Consider the following 17,614-nt stretch of genomic DNA (forward strand, 5'->3'; position numbering starts at 1 on the left):
ATGCATTAACCATCATTAACTAATTTAACCTTATTGTAAAAGGCTACCAGTTGACAGCAAATAAATAAATAAAACACACACAGTGAACATTGATGTACTTTTATATATGTTTTACACTAAGTTGGAGTTTATTATAATTATTTATCTAAAATAAAACGTTTCTACACGTCATAGAACAATAAATTAAGTACATTTCTAGGACCAGATAGCCCCACATTTTAATTATAACCTCTATATCACTACATTAACGTATAAATAGTATATAATAGTGTTATTTCAGGATTAACGTTACATGTTTAAAGCAATTAACCATTTAAAAAGTATGATACAAGAACTATGAAAACATACCTTAGTAACCTTCTATATATTCGGTTTCCAGTGAATGGGTCTTGTCGGTGGAGCTGGTGATGTGTTTCTCCGCATCTTTTAATGGTTTTATCCTCCGTCGATCCATTTAGCCGCACGGTGATTGGTGACTGTCTGACCGCGGCTCATGCACTCCACCCCGGCCTCTGACTCACGTAGCACCGGGCAGTTAGCACGTTAGCACATTAGCGCGAGTAACTTTTACTCGTGTAAACAAGTTAAATTACATACCGAACTGTAGTTTGTGTCTTATCAGTGTTATATTAATACGTAATTTGAAACAACATCGATTAAAACACCCAGGACATTCGTTAAAACATTTAATTAACTATACCTGATAACTGTCAAAATATGCAACATAAGTATTTGTCATAAAACCGATTTCATTACATTATGATGGTAAAAAACATTATAACTTACCCGAAAATTCGATTAATTTGATGATAGATCTTAATTAAGTTGATTAAAGTCGGATTAATTTATGAGATCTGCGCATGTGCAGTAGCCAGAGTGTGTAAGTGTGTGTCAGGGTGCAGTACCGCCATCCGACTACAGGACCGCTATAGAGCAGTGCGCCGACACACACTTACACACTCAATTCAGGTAAATGGTCAAGGTGGGGATCAGTGAAAAAAACTGCACTAGGCATATCAGCAACGCCCCCTGAGTCTTTTAAAGGCAAAACATGGTGGGGACCGGGCGATCGGTCCCCACTATGTTTTTGGTCCCCACTTTGTGAGTGTGCTATCATGCTGAGGTCCCCACCATGTAATAAAAACAAACACACACACACACACACACACACACACACACACACACACACACACACACACACACACACACACACACACACACACACACACAGTTTCAGAGAGGCCGACATCTGGATCCCGCAGGACCCGTAATGGTGCTGATTTAAACACACACTTCCAGCATCTGCGGCTCTCTGTCAGACCCTTCCCCCTTATGAAGACCCTCCTCACATACACACACACAAACACACACACTACCCACTAACATAAACACACATGCAGACACACACACATACACAAACAAACATACATACATACAAACACACACACATACAGACTCACATGCACATACACTAACACAAACACACACTCACACACACACACACTCACACACACTCACACAGACACACACACACACACACACACACACACAGACAGACAGATTAATGACTCGTATCAAATGAGGAAGAAAGAGCTCATAGACTCCAGAAACACACACTGAGTGAAGCGCAATAAACCAACAACAAAGCCTGAAAAGGTCAGTGTGTGTGTGTGTGTGTGTGTGTGTGTGTGTGTTACTCTGCATTGTGTGGAATGATGCAGGAAGTGCCTTTGTGTTTCCTGTCAGAGCTCAGAGGAAGAGGAAGAGCACTGTGGAGGCAGGAAGCAGATTCTGAGAAACACTACACACACACACACACACACACACACACACACACACACACACACACACACACACACACACACACACACACACACACACACACACACACACACACACACACACACACACACACACACACACACAGTCTCTCTAATGGTTTATTAAACAACACCACTGTCATCTTTGACCTACAGGAGGCACATCTCTATAGTGCTGATATTACACACACACACACACACACACACACACACACACACGCACGCACGCACACACACACGCACACACACACACACACACACACTCCTGACTGACAGCCCTAGAGTCTGAATCAACAGATAAGATGATAACTATGACCAGATGGTGTGTGTGAGTGTGTGTGAGAGAGTGTATGTGTGTTTGTTTGTGTGTGTGTTTGTGTAATTGTCTGTATGTGAGTCAATGCACGTGTGTGTGTGTGTGTGTGTGTGTATGAGTGAGAGACAATGTTTATGTGTGTGCCTGCATGTGTGAGAGAGTGTGTGTATGTGTGTTTATGTTTGTGTGTGTGTGTGTGTTAGTGTGCAATTGTCTGTTTGTGAATCTATGTGTTTGTGTGTGTGTGTAATTGTATGTGAGTCAATGCATGTGTTTGTGTATGTTTGTGTGTGTGTATTTATGTGTTTGTGTGTGATTATCTGTATGCGAATCTATGTTTGTGTGTGTGTGTGAGTATGTCTACGCACATGTGTGTGTGTGTGTGTGTGTGTGTCAAAGGAGTGTGTGTGAACTCTTAAAGACAGGTCTAGCCTGTTCTCCATGTCTCTTCTGTCCTCTTCAGTCATGTGAGCGCTGCCACTTCTGTTCTACTGAAACCAAAGGCAAATCCTCCTCATTCACGCTCTGATTCCAGTCCACACACACACACACACACACACACACACACACACACACACACACACACACTGCTGTAATGCACTGAGGGTATATTCTCTCCTCTCCCCCTAAACTGGACCCTCACAGCACACACTCCACACCTCTCCATCTTCATCTTCACTCTGGCTGATTGTCTATACAGTATATTATATATGGATGAACATGGCGATGCGATGGCGCAGTGGGTAGCGCTCTCGCCCCACAAAACGGTTGCTGGTTGGAGTCCCCGCTGGGTCAGTTGGTGTTTCAGTGTGGAGTTTCAGTTTCCCCCACAGTCACATGCGCTATAGGGGAATTGATCACCTAAATTGGCCGTAGTGTATGAGTGTGAATGAGTGTGTATGGGTGTTTCCCAGTACTGTGTTGCCGCTGGAAGGGCATCCGATATGTAAAACATATGCTGGAATAGTTGGCGGTTCATTCCGCTGTGGCGGCCCCAGATTAATAAAGGAACTAAGCTGAAAAGAAAATGAATGAATGAACAGTGTTCCTCATGGAGACTGAAGATATGAGCCATAGACAGTGACAGATATGAGCACACCGAGTCAGAATGTCCTGATAATGCTGTCTCTGTGATGCTGTTGGAGCTCTGGCGCTTCTTTTTCTAATGATTTGCTGAGTTAGAATAGTTTGTACAGTCGAGTGCTGTGATGACGGACGTGAGCTGCAGTTTCTCCCTTTCATTGCTTTTTAATATCCGCTGATCTCTCGATATCTTCAGCCGGGTGGAAAGAGAAAGCGGATGTCATTTCCAAGAGGAGGTCAGCGACTGAGAGACAAGGAGAACTGAGCTGTACTGAGGACAAGCAGAGCAGGGTGAGCTGTTACTGTCCAGCGGGAGAAATCGGACCACATCAACAATACTGTGGTCATTTAGAGTAAATACTGCAGTGCTTGGGAACCATACTGTAGTATAGTACTGATACTACAGTTGCTATGACAACACAAAAACCATAGTAACTAATTGATCTGTTGGTGATTCTACAGTTGCTACGGTAACTAAACAACTATAGTAATTAATAAGTCATGGTGATTTTACAGTTGCTATGGTAACACAACAACTATAGTAATTAATATGTTGTGGTGATTCTACAGTTGCTATGGTAACACAACAACTATAATAGCTAATTTATCTGCCGTGGTGATTCTACAGTTGCTATGGTAACAAAACAACTATAGTAATTAATATGTTGTGGTGATTCTACAGTTGCTACGGTAACAACTACCAAAGTTATCTTTCCTGGTGATTCTACAGTTGCCATAGTAACACAACAACTCTAGTAATTGATCTATCTGTTGTGGTGATTCTACAGTTGCTATGGTAACACAATTACTAAACTAATAAACTAATGACTCAATACTGTAGTCTTCTACAGCTATAGGGTATATTACACCCCAGTCTACTGTAGTAAAAATGAAAGTACACTACATTTTTGATGCGGCTTGTCAGACTGCCGCTACACTTCCTCTAAGCTCCAGAAAACCAAGTGCATGTGCATTTATGAATAGAATACCAGCATAAGCAGCATGGGTTTTGTTGACTGCACACACACACACACACACACACACACACACACACACACACACACACACACACACACACACACACACACACACACACACACAATGAGTGGCGTGTAGGAACATATTTTGCAGCTGATTCTTGTTGAAGATTCTCCAAAAACCACAGTCGGAACTTTCAGCATCTGATTGTGTGAGAGAGAGAGGAAAACCCCAGAGGAGCTCAACAACACACTGATGGACACACAACACAACACAACACAACACAACACATTATGCTATCTGATTATGTTATCACACATGTTTATTCAGGCAATGTTTTTATTTAATTAAATTTATTGACGTGATTATTTATCTATTTGATTAATTATTTATTTAGTCAGTGTGTATGGGTGTTCCCCAGTAATAGGTTGCAGCTAGAAGGAAATCCGCTGCATAAAACATATGATGGAATGGTTGGCGGTTCATTCCGCTGTGGCGACCCCTGATTAATAAAGGGACTAAGCTGAGGGAAAATGGATGAATAGTGATTGATTGATTGATTGATGTATTGATTGATTGATTGATTGATTGATTGATTGATTGATTGATTGATTGATTGATTGATTGATTGATTGATTGATTGATTGATTGATTGATTGATTGATTGATTGATTGATTGATTGATTGATTGATTGATTGATTGCACTACTTAGTTTTATTCTTCTCCTAGGGGGGCATTCAGGGCTGTATGTGGGTTTGAGCTTGTGTATTTGTTATACATGTGTAGAAGAGTTGTCTTTCTCTCTGGACTATTGTGTTGAGTATATTGTGATATTGATGCTGAAATGATATATTGTGCAGCCCTGATCATCACTGAGGAACACAACACCCAGATAAACAAGAACCAAACAGGCCACACGACATACACTGAATCAGTCCTCACTCGACTGTGAAAACACTGACGCTGCCGCACGGGATGCACATTTACCGAACACACTCCAGTTGTATTAGTGTGACAGCAACAACGACTTCACTGTTACTGTAATCGAATCATCCTGGAGTCATTCCACACATGCATGACCTTCAGCTGTTAGAGGGAGACAAAAGGAGAAATATTCAGAGAATGTTCCTGCTGCTCGTTTTCAGACACGTCATGTGTCAAACTTCTGTATTTCATGACACATTTCTGCAGAGTCAGTGTCTGTTAAAGCATGCAGAGACGGAGCAGATTCACTCTCTCTGCATTGGAATGACCCGTGAAGTTACCCTCAATGGTTATGGTGTGGTAGCCTGTGTAATATCTGAACTCAAGTACTGACTCCATCACTGTTAATTAACCAATATGAAAATAGTTAAGGGTTTAAGGGTGTGGCCCAAAATCTCCATATATTTTCTTTATTTTGATGTATTAATATGTATTATTTATTTTTATCTTCCTGTCCTTAACATCAAAGTCACCAAAGGAATTATGGATGAAAATATGATTGAGTTTAATTTTTACTACAGTAAACTCTGATGTGTTGTACTACAATATACACTATAGTATTGGCTCATACTGTAGTTGTTGTGTTACCATAGCAACTGCAGAATCACCATAACAGATTAATTAGTATAGTTTTTGTTACCATAGCAACTGTAGAATCACCACAACAGATCAATTACTGTAGTTGTTGTGTTACCATAGCAACTGTAGAACCACAACAACAGATTAATTATTATTATTGTTACCATAGCAACTGTAGAATCACTACAAGAGATTAATTACTGTAGTTGTTACCATAGCAACTGTAGAATCACCACAACAGATTAATTACTATAGTTTTTGTGTTACCATAGCAACAGTAGAATCACAACACCAGATCAATTACTATACTAGCTCTTACCATAGCAACTGCAGAATCACTACAACAGATCATTTACTGTAGTTGCTGTGTTACCATAGCAATGGTAGAATCACCACAAAAGATTAATTTTGTAGTTGTTGTGTTACCATAGCAACTGTAGAATCACCACAACAGATCAATTACTATAGTTGTTGTTACCATAGCAACTATCTAATCACCACAACAGATTAATTACTGTAGTTGTGTTACCATAGCAACTGTAGAATCACCACAACAGATTAATTACTGTAGTTGTGTTACCATAGAAACTGCAGAATCACCACAACAGATCAGTTCAAGTGCTTCACTATAGTATGGTCCAAAACACTGCAGTGTTTACTATAAAGCTAGTGTTTGTTATGTGGGCTCTATTATTTGGGTCTGTCCCGCTCTGCTGGCAGATCTAAACAGAGCGCTCATTGATCAGCAGACAGTTTCAGAGCCAGGACGTCCTGTGTAAAGACCCACAGCGGCCCTCGTCCTCAAGAGCGGCTCTCAGCACACACACTGAACATCCATTAATAATGACCCGACGGCCAGCCACTGTGAGGAAATGAGGAAATCAGCTGCAAAACAGGCGTACCACTGCTCAAAACCAAAACGACATGTCTGAAGCTGCTGTAAAATACTCTACAAACACACACACACACACACACACACACACACACACACACACACACCTGTGAGAGAAGTACCTAGTGGAGAAGTACCTGGATGACCTACTACTACTGGTGAGATTGTGAAGTGTGCACCTGATGTAGGCTAAGCTCTGACACACACTCTCTCTCTGGCACTCAGTCAGTCTTCCCACATGTCTACATCTCTTTCTTGTCACGCCTGGCTTCTTTCTTTCTTTCTCTTCTTTCTGACCGGCTCAATCAATGTTTTCTGCACCTGCAGCAGCTCAGAGCTCACAGCGGAAACAAGACAGAGGCATCAGGACAATGAGGGCATTACTGACTGAGAGAGAACACACACACACACACACACACACACACACACAGTTTTACACAGATACACAAACAAATGCACAAACATGTACAGACACAAACACAGATATACACTTACTCCCACACACACACACACACACACACACACACACACACACACACACACACACACACACACACACACACACACACACACACACACACACACACACAGTCTTCCTGCGCAGCTGCAGTCTCTCCGTGTTCCTCATACCCAGAATGCCCTCTGCTCACACACACGGGCTGTGTGTGTGTGTGTGTTTCCCTCAGACTGGTGTGTTCCTCTGATCTGCATCACGGTTTGACCATGTAAGGCTGAAGCTGAGCGTGGAGCAGTGCATTTATTCAGCGCTACATCACTGGATAACTGTGCAGCTCCGTCATCTGCTCAGCGGCGCTCATGCTAACACTGACATCAGCTCCGAGACATCCTCAAGATCCCACAAACAACACGGCATCACCCTCGCCTGATCAACTCATCCACACATCCAGAGAGGAGGATTATAGCTCATTCATTCATTCATTCATTCATTTGTTCATTTATTTATTTATTCATTCATTTATTTATTCATCCTTTTATTTATTTATTTATTCATTTATTATTTGTTTATTCGATCATTTATTCATTCATTCATTTATTTATTCATTTATTTATTCATCCTTTTATTTATTTATTTATTTATTATTTGTTTATTCATTCATTCATTCATTCATTTACTTATTTATTCATTTATTTATTCATTCATTAATTTATTTATTAATAAATTCATTCATTCATTTATTCATTTGTTCATTCACTTATTCATTCTTTCATTTATTTGTTCATTCATTTATTCATTCATTATTCATTTGTTCATTCATTTAATAATTCATTCATTTAGTCATTCATTCATTTAATCATTTATTCATTCATTTATTTATTTAGGTATTTATTTATTCATTCATTCATTTATTTTTCATTCAATCATTCAATCATTTATTTATTTATTCATTCATTCAGTAATTTTTTCATTCAGCCATTCATTCATTCATTCAATCATTCATTCATTTATTGATTCATTCATTCATTCATTCATTCATTCATTCATTCATTCATTCAATTATTTATTTATTTATTCATTCATTCAGTAATTTTTTCATTCAATCATTCATTTATTCATTCATTAATATATTCCTTCATTCATTCTTTCAATTATTTAGTCATATATTCATTCAATCATATATACATTCATTCATTTTCCTTTATTTTTCCAGGGGTCGCCACATTCGAATGAACCACCAACTATTTCAGCATATGTTTTACACAGCGATTGGTCTTCTAGCTGCAACCCAGTACTGGGAAACACCCATAGACACTTACACACACACTCACACACTACAGACATTTTAGTTCATCAATTCCCCTATAGCGCATGTGTCTGGACTGTGGGGGAAACCGGAGCACCCGGAGGAAACCCACGCCAACATGGGGAGAACATGCAAACTCCACACTGAAATGCCAACTGACCCAGCCTATGCTCGAACCAGCGACCTTCTTGCTGTGAGGCGACCTATTTGCCCTCAGTCCAAACATTAACTTTGCTTAACCGGAGTTATTCTTTTGCTTAAACTCAACGCTGTTTACAACTTTACTAGCTGTTACTCACAGCCTCTGCAGGATCTGCAGGTTCACTAAAGCAGACAGCACTGGCAGCACACGCACATCCTCTCAGTAATAAACAAACAGTGCTTAAGCTCATGTGTGATGTTGCGTTCATGAATACATCAGTACATTAAGACAGAAATGACATTTTTGGGTGAATTTTACCTGATAAATACAGTATGTGACTCGTTTACCACCGATTAATCACGCAGCCCTAATAGGAGGCCTTTATAACTGTCTTCTATGGTTGAGATCTTGGAGTGTCCCTAGAGCAGAATGCAGCAGATTTGGAGTCCAAAGCGTGAGTATCCTGAAGTGACAGCTGGAGACTCATGAAGTTTCCATAAGAGTCAATGCTATCTGCTTCCTGCTGTCAGTTTGTGTATCGCTATCTGTCTGAGAACGACACCTCTCCTCCACACGGCCCGAGATAAAGCTCACCCAGAGAAAACAGACGTCAGTGTGTTTACCGTATGTCTAGTTACTCAGTAAGAGCAGATTACAGCAGAACACATGCTATATAAGGAGAAGGGAGAGTCTGCTGTAGAAAGGGAAACAAAGAAACGGAGAAAAGAGAAATGGCTGGGAGCCAGGAGTTTGCGGATAATGAATACACTGAGTAAAAATGGCTTCTTGCTCGAGTTTTGGTCTAGTTTCTAGTCCAAATACCTGCGAATTCTTAAATCAAGAAGCATTTTACAGACAAGCAAAACATAAAGTCTTGTTTTCAGAAATAATGGGTCAAAATGAAGCAAGTTTTTCCTTAGAATAAGCTAATTAATCGACCAATGGGGTAATAATGCAGTTTTTATTTTTGACAAGATTATTCTACTCATCCTATAATAAAAACTAATACACATAAACATACATTAAACAGACTGGCGATGAGAAAAGGCGCATAATTACTCTGTGAAACCGTATATATGCACTTCAGCATACATTTAACTGCAGTTTTTGGTGAAGTGACCACTAGGGGGCACTCTGACGACAACAACTGTTGTTCCTTTACACATTATTGATATATAGAGGGACGTATTATTGATAAATATAAGATGATTTTCATGCGGTTCATTGAACAAACGCTAATAAACGCTACAAAATACCTTAATGCAGTCTGTAATTTGTATTGAATATATCTGTATAATCCATCTATCTCCATATGGACATATTTTCTGCCGTGGTCAGATTGCAGTGTACAAGAAGGGTGTTAATATGAAACAAACAACTAAATGTACTTATGTTACATATTCCAGCTTTACAATTAAGTAGACAGCGCCATCTAGTGGGTTTTTCATCTGTAACGTACAACAAAACATACCCTGAGTAATGTATTTCTGATTCGTTAAAAAACCTAGACAGCGCCCTCTAGTGGATTTGTCATCTGTAACGTACAACAAAAACACACCCTAAATAACGCATTTCAGCTTCGCAAACAACTAGACAGCACCCTCTAGTAGACCCAACACAGGCTCATTCTGAAAACGTAGTCCCGCGGATGTTTCTGAAGAACGCGAATTATTATTTACGCGAGAACAGCGCAGCCGCGGACGGAACTCGCAGGAGACATTTAAGATGCGAAAAAGCGCACACAGCAGCCTCTTGTGAATTTGCGAAAACAAAAACTGCAAAAATACATACCTCCCGTGACGTATTTAATGGTCGCCAGAAATGTTCACGGGACTACGCTTTCAGAATGAGCCTGGGTTGAGTAGATCTGTCGTCTATAATATACAACAAAAAGTACCATAAGTAACATATTTCAGATTCACAAATAAGCAGACAGCACCCTCAACTGGATATGCCATCTGAAACGTACAACAAAACACACCCTAAGTAATGTATTTTCGATTCTTAAAAAAAATGAGACAGCACCCTCTAGTGGATTTGTAATCTGTAACGTACAGCATAACACACCCTAATTGATGCATTTCAGATTCGTAAAAATGTAGACAGGGGATTTGTTCACTGTAACGTACAACAAAATGCACCCTAAACAACGTATTTCAGATTCTCAAAAAACTAGACAGCACTCTCTAGTGGTTTAATCATTTGTAAAATACAACAAAATGTACCCTACATAATGTATTTTAAATTTGCAAATAACTAGACAGCGCCCTCTAGTAGATCTTTCGTCTGTAACGTACAACAAAATGTACCATAAGTAACATATTTCAGATTCACAAATAAGCAGACAGCACCCTCTAGTGGATATGTCACCTAAACGTACAACAAAACACACCCTAAGTAATGTATTTCAGACTCATAAACAAAAAATAAGACGTCGCCCTCTAGTGGATTTGGCATCTGAAGCGTACAATAAAACGTATCCTAAGTAGCGTATTTTAAATTCGCGAAAATGTAAAAAGCGCCCTCTAGTGGATTTGTCCTTTCAAATATACGACAAAACACACCCTAAATAACATATTTCAGATAAAAAACAAAGCAATACAGCACCCTCTAGTGGATTTGTCACCTGAAACGTACAACAAGGCAAACCATAAGTATTGTATTAAAAAGTATCATGAGTAATGTCAGAAAAAATGCAGACAGATGCAATGTTTTCATTAAAGAAGGACTGGAAATCAGTTGTTTGACAGTAAAGGAAGGTTGAGGAGGATGTTCAGATGTTTATACAGGACAACACACACAGAGAGAATGATTTTAGCAGAGCCGTCTACATCAAAGCGAGAGTCAGACCTGGATACAGACGCTAGTGTCCTTCGGGCATTCAGACTAATAGTAACAGCAGAAGCAGAGAGCAGAGGGAATACACACTGAGAAAGAAGATCAGTACACACACACACACACACACACACACACACACACACACACACACACACACACACACACACACACATTATGACATCCTTATGCACACATACAGACATAATGTACACACACACACACACACACACACACACACTAATGTACACACACATATACTAGTTAACATACACTAATGTACACAAATACACACACAAACTAATCTACAAACACAAACAAACATAATAATGCGTGCGTGCACACATACACACACAAACACACACACTAATGTAGACAAACTGACACTCACACATACTAATGTACACACAAACACACATTAATACACACATACACAAACAAATTCACACACACATACACACACTAACGTACACACAAGCACACTGTAAAACGCACACAAGCAAATTCACACACACATACACACACACACTCACAAACAGACACATTCATTTACACACACGCATTGACAACCCCCCCCCCCACAAACACATACATACACACTAATGTAGACAACTGACACACACACATAATAATGTACACACACAAACACACTAACATACACGCACATACTAATGTATACACACACGCATTGACCACCCCCCCACACAAACATACACACACACACACACTAATGTACACAAAATGACACATAATAATGTACACACAAAGACACTAATACACACACATACTAATGTATACACACACACAAAGTAATATACACACACACACACACACATCAGCATGCACACACTAACATACACACAAACACACTGTAAAACACGCACAAACAAACTCAGACACACACTTACACACACACACACACACACACACACACACACACACACACAAAAACACACATTCATAAACCGACTCACGCATTGACAAACCCACACACACTGACACCCCACACATACACACACTGATGTTTGTGTGCCTGTATATGTGTGTGTGCGCTCACGTGTGTGTGTGTGTGTGTGTGTGTGTGTCTTCGGGCAGTACAGGGAGGAGTGTGTTAAGTGTTTGTGAGGTAACCAGTGTAAACAGTGTTATCAGTGTGTGTGCAGAAGGACGTGTCAGTCAGCGGCTCCTGTGATCAGAGCTGTGTGTGTGTGTGTGTGTGTGTGTTTCCTCTTACGGTCACATACTCCCCTCAGACAGCCTGTGTGTGTGTGTGTGTGTGTGTGTGTGGGTATTTGTAAATATCTGTTTATGTGCACGCAGCTTTGTGTATGCATGCATGTGTGTGTGTTAGTATGTGTATGTATACGTTAGTATGTAAGTGTGTGTTCGTGTGTGTGTGTTTGTGTGTGTGTGTGTGTGTGTGTGTGTGTTACTACGGGTGTGCATATGTGTGTATTAGTATCTGTGTGTGCATGCATGTGCATGCATTGGTACGTGTGTGTGTGTGAGTGTGTGTAGGTAATACACACACACACACACACACACACAAACAAACACACAAACAAACACACACACACAAACACACACACACACACACACACACACACACACACACACACACACACACACACATTATTATATTGTTATATACTGTATTCTGTGTGATGTATGAACCATTTTCCTTATAGGAACCAACAATTGTCCCCACAAGGTCAAAGCTAACTGGTGTTGCTATACTTGTGGGGACAATTGGTCCCTCATAAAGTAAGGAATACAAGTCAGTCACACACACACACACACACACACACACACACACACACACACACACACACACACACATAGAGACCCAAATGCACTACTTAAACCCTATTTATTCAATCAAACACACACTCATCAGCCGTTCAGAAAGCACAGTGTGTGATAACAGCGCTCCAGTAAATCTGTCTTCCACTCTTTTCCCAGTCAAGCTGTAATCTGATGTGAGAAGTGGATCAGAAGGCAGCATTTGTTGCCATATTTCGTTCTGTTGGCCTCATGAAGCTGTTATTGGTCTTCAGTAGTGCTGGAACACACTATAGTTCTGCTGTCGTATAATCTACCGTTCACATGCTGCTGTCACTGTCACACACGGTTACCCCCAGTTTTAGTTTACCAAAGCTTTTACTTCATAAAGCATACAGTACACGAGGATCATCTCTCAATACAGTCAGTCATTAAAGCACTCAGATGTGTTGGGGAGATCTCTCTTCAGTCTTCACGAGGGCATGAGAAACGTGCATGTAAACCGATATCTGTGTGCTGACTGATGAGGGAACACCTGATAGTGAGCGAGCGGTGCAGGTGAATGGCTCTGGGGCTTCAGGATCCCACTGAGAAACCATCAGAATCGAGAGGAAGGTTAGAGTATTATTACAAGACATGCGTGTGTTAACCTGTCAATCCTGCTGTATCATCCACTACATCTACTAAATTAGGGTCACACTTTAGTTTAATGTACAATTCACACTTTTAACAAACCATTAACTAAGACTTTCAGCTCAATAAACTACTGATTAGCTGCTTGATGTGGTGTCCGGTCTTGGAGCGCTGGTGTCCTGCACAGTTTAGCTCCAACACTAATCAAACACACCTGCACATGCTAATTAGAGTCTTCAAGTTCACTAGAAATCGATAAGCAGGTGTGTTTGATTAGAGTTGAAGATAAACTTTGCAGGACACTTGACACTTCAGGACAGAGTTTGCCCAGCCCTGCCTCAGAGTGACCATCAGCAGGAGTGTCCAAACTCGGTCCTGGAGGGCCATCTTCCTTCAGCACACCAGCCTGGAAGTTTCTAGTATATCTAGAAAGAGCTTGACTAGCTGCTTTAGATGTGCCTAATTGGGGCTGGAACTAAACTTTGCACTACACCGGCCCTCCAGGACCAAGTTTGGACACCCTTTAGCTAATCAGAATCGAGCATTCAGCACACATAAAGGGTAAATGCAAATACATATCAGTCATCACTCCAATATCTGCCAATAGTGAGTCAAATATGTTATTTACAGTACTTGGTTTATTATCCAAGCACAGCAGGTAAAAAAAAAAACATAATGCAATGCAGAACAATGAGGACTAAATGATTAACCCTTCCTCTGAAGATATTTTAGAGACTCTTAAAGACTATTCAACTGTTGAGGAACAGAGAGAGGAAAGGTTCTGGAAAAAGCTATAGTTATAGTCCTGATGATAACTTACAGTTAAGTTATAGATTTTATCATTTATTCATTTATTTATTTTCCTTTATTTATCAGGGGTTGCCACGGCGGAATGAACCGCCAACTATTCTAGCATATGTTTTACACAGCAAATGCCCTTCCAGCTGCAACCCAGTACTGGGAAACACCCATACTCACTCATTCTCTCACACACACTCATTCATTCATTCAATTATTTATTTATTTATTCATTCATTCATTTAGTAATTTTTTCATTCAATCATTCAATCATTGATTCATTCAATCATTTAGTCATATATTCATTCATTCATATATACATTCATTCATTCATTCGTTCATTTTCCTTTATTTTTCCAGGGGTCGCCACATTAGAATGAACCACCAACTATTTCAGCATATGTTTTACACAGCGATTGGCCTTCCAGCTGCAACCCAGTACTGGGAAACACCCATAGACACTTACACAAACACTCACACACTAAAGACATTTTAGCTCATCAATTCCCCTATACCGCATGTGTCTGGACTGAAACCGGAGCACCCGAAGGAAACCCACGCCAACACGGGCAGAACATGCAAACTCCACACAGAAACACCAACTGACCCCGCCGGGGCTCGAACCAGCGACCTTCTTGCTGTGAGGCCACTGTGGTAACCACTGAGCCACCGTGCCGCCATATTTTAACAAGTATATTCTAAAAAAAAAAAGAGAAAAAATGATACACACACACACACACACACACACACACACACACACCAGCAGCAGTAGCAGCAGCAGGAATATGATGATGACCTCGGCTTCAATCACTCAGTATTGTGGTGAGGTGATACACAGCATGAGTGATGAAGAAGTCGAGGCTTTTCTCCTGATTAATTCTGCTTCCATCAATCACTCAGTCTCTAAAACACACCGCTCTCTCTCTCTCTCTCTCTCTCTCTCACACACACACACACACACTCTCTCTCTCTCTTCTAATCTCTCTGTTTCCACACACATCTTTGAGATATATCATTAATCATTAAATCATAAACTGCATTGGTGTCATCATTGACTTGCATAGTTCAGGACTTGTGGAGCTGCGCATGGATGGATTTGCTCTTCAGTGTTTGGACTCTCAGCAGTGAAGATTAAAGCACACTGAACTGAACTTCAGCTCTGAACACTGGACTGACACGGCTTCAGTTCACTAGAACGTCTGCGTTCAGCTGCTGCCACACAATCTACACTGTTTAATTTAATGCGGTACAGGTAGGGTAGGCGAAATTGTCCGTAGTGTATGAGTGTGTATGTGTGAATGTGGGTGTGGATGTTTCCCAGAGATGGGTTGCGGATAAGCTCATTAAATCACACTGTTATATTGATTGAATGTAAAGCATGCAGCCTCAAGTTCTTCAGCACTATAATAATCGCATGATGAGTGTATAAGTGTCAGCATGCTGTGTTTCTCCAGGCTTTTGGGCATTCCTGCCAAACTGAGGTGTGTTTGACTCCAGAAGCGACCGGTTGATTTCTGCATGTGCCCTATAAACTCTTCATCTCCATCATTTAATAGCAGCGAATGCTCTGTTAGTCTTGAATTACAAGAAACCTTTGGGGCTTTTTCCAATTCCGATCATTCCAGCTCCACCCAGTGTTAAAGAGAGCCGCGAATGGACCACAGCACACTTCCAGAGCGTTAACCCCGAGCTGGAACATAATATAGTGTTGCTCATTGTTCAATCATCTCAGTAACTCTATCGGAGAGGCTCGAAATAACACTGAGGACTTCCCGAACCAGACAGAACTACAGCTTCAACAAACACAAGACTCACGATATGATTCTAGAATTGTGGATATACATGTGCATTTCCCAGATCAACCTATTATTATAAGACAAAAACTATAATAAATCAGTTTTGAATAATAACACAAATATTATTCATTCATTCATTCATGTTCGGCTTAGTCCCCTTATTAATCAGGGGTCGCCACAGCGGAATGCACTGCCAACTTATCCAGCATATGTTTTACGTAGCGGATGCCCTTCCAGCCACAGCCCAGTACTGGGAAAATATAATATCCAGTTATATATAGAAATAATAATGTTTATATGTGCATTTGAGGACATTTGAATTTTTACAGCTTCAACTATAGTCAATGAATTAAGTCTAACTTTTTACCTTTTTAAGTGTTTACACTGCTGGGTAAAAGTTAAACAAACATTTTCATGAAACATAAAAATCCATTTTGTGTCGGTCTCTACATTACCGTCAACTCTGTTGTAGTTGAACTCTCTGTTATCGTCAATCCTGTTATCATCAATTCAGCTATCGTCAATTCAGCTATCGTCAATCCTGTTATCGTCAATCCTGTTATCGTCAATCCTGTTATCGTCAATTCTGTTATCGTCAATTCTGTTATCGTCAATTTAGCTATCGTCAATCCTGTTATCGTCAATCCTGTTATCGTCAATCCTGTTATCGTCAATCCTGTTATCGTCAATCCTGTTATCGTCAATTCTGTTATCGTCAATCCTGTTATCGTAAATTCTGCTATCGTCAAATCTGTTATCGTTAATCCTGTTATCGTCAATTTTGCTATTGTCAATCCTGTTATCGTCAATTCTGTTATCGTCAATTCTGTTATCGTCAATTCAGCTATCGTCAATTCTGTTATCGTCCATTCTGTTATCGTCAATCCTGTTATCGTCCATTCTGTTATCGTCAATCCTGTTATCATCAATTTTGCTATTGTCAATCTTGTTATCGTCAATTCTGTTATCGTCAATTCTGTTATCGTCAATTTAGCTATCGTCAATCCTGTTATCGTCAATCCTGTTATCGTCCATTCTGTTATCGTCAATCCTGTTATCGTCAATTCTGTTATCGTCAATTCTGTTATCGTCAATTTAGCTATCGTCAATCCTGTTATCGTCAATCCTGTTATCGTCAATTCTGCTATCGTCAAATCTGTTATCGTCAATCCTGTTATCTTCAATTCAGCTATGGTCAATTCTGTTATCGTC

General features: G+C 40.1%; 1 protein-coding gene across 7 annotated transcripts in view; it reads right to left on the bottom strand.

The window, feature by feature from the left end:
* Window positions 1–17,614, bottom strand: part of dip2a (disco-interacting protein 2 homolog A) — a 133,189-nt gene that overhangs the window by 91,408 nt on the left and 24,167 nt on the right. The gene's annotated exons all lie outside the window — the stretch shown is intronic.

This window comes from Danio rerio, chromosome 9, assembly GCF_049306965.1.
Source record: "Danio rerio strain Tuebingen ecotype United States chromosome 9, GRCz12tu, whole genome shotgun sequence".
Lineage (NCBI taxonomy): Eukaryota > Metazoa > Chordata > Actinopteri > Cypriniformes > Danionidae > Danio > Danio rerio.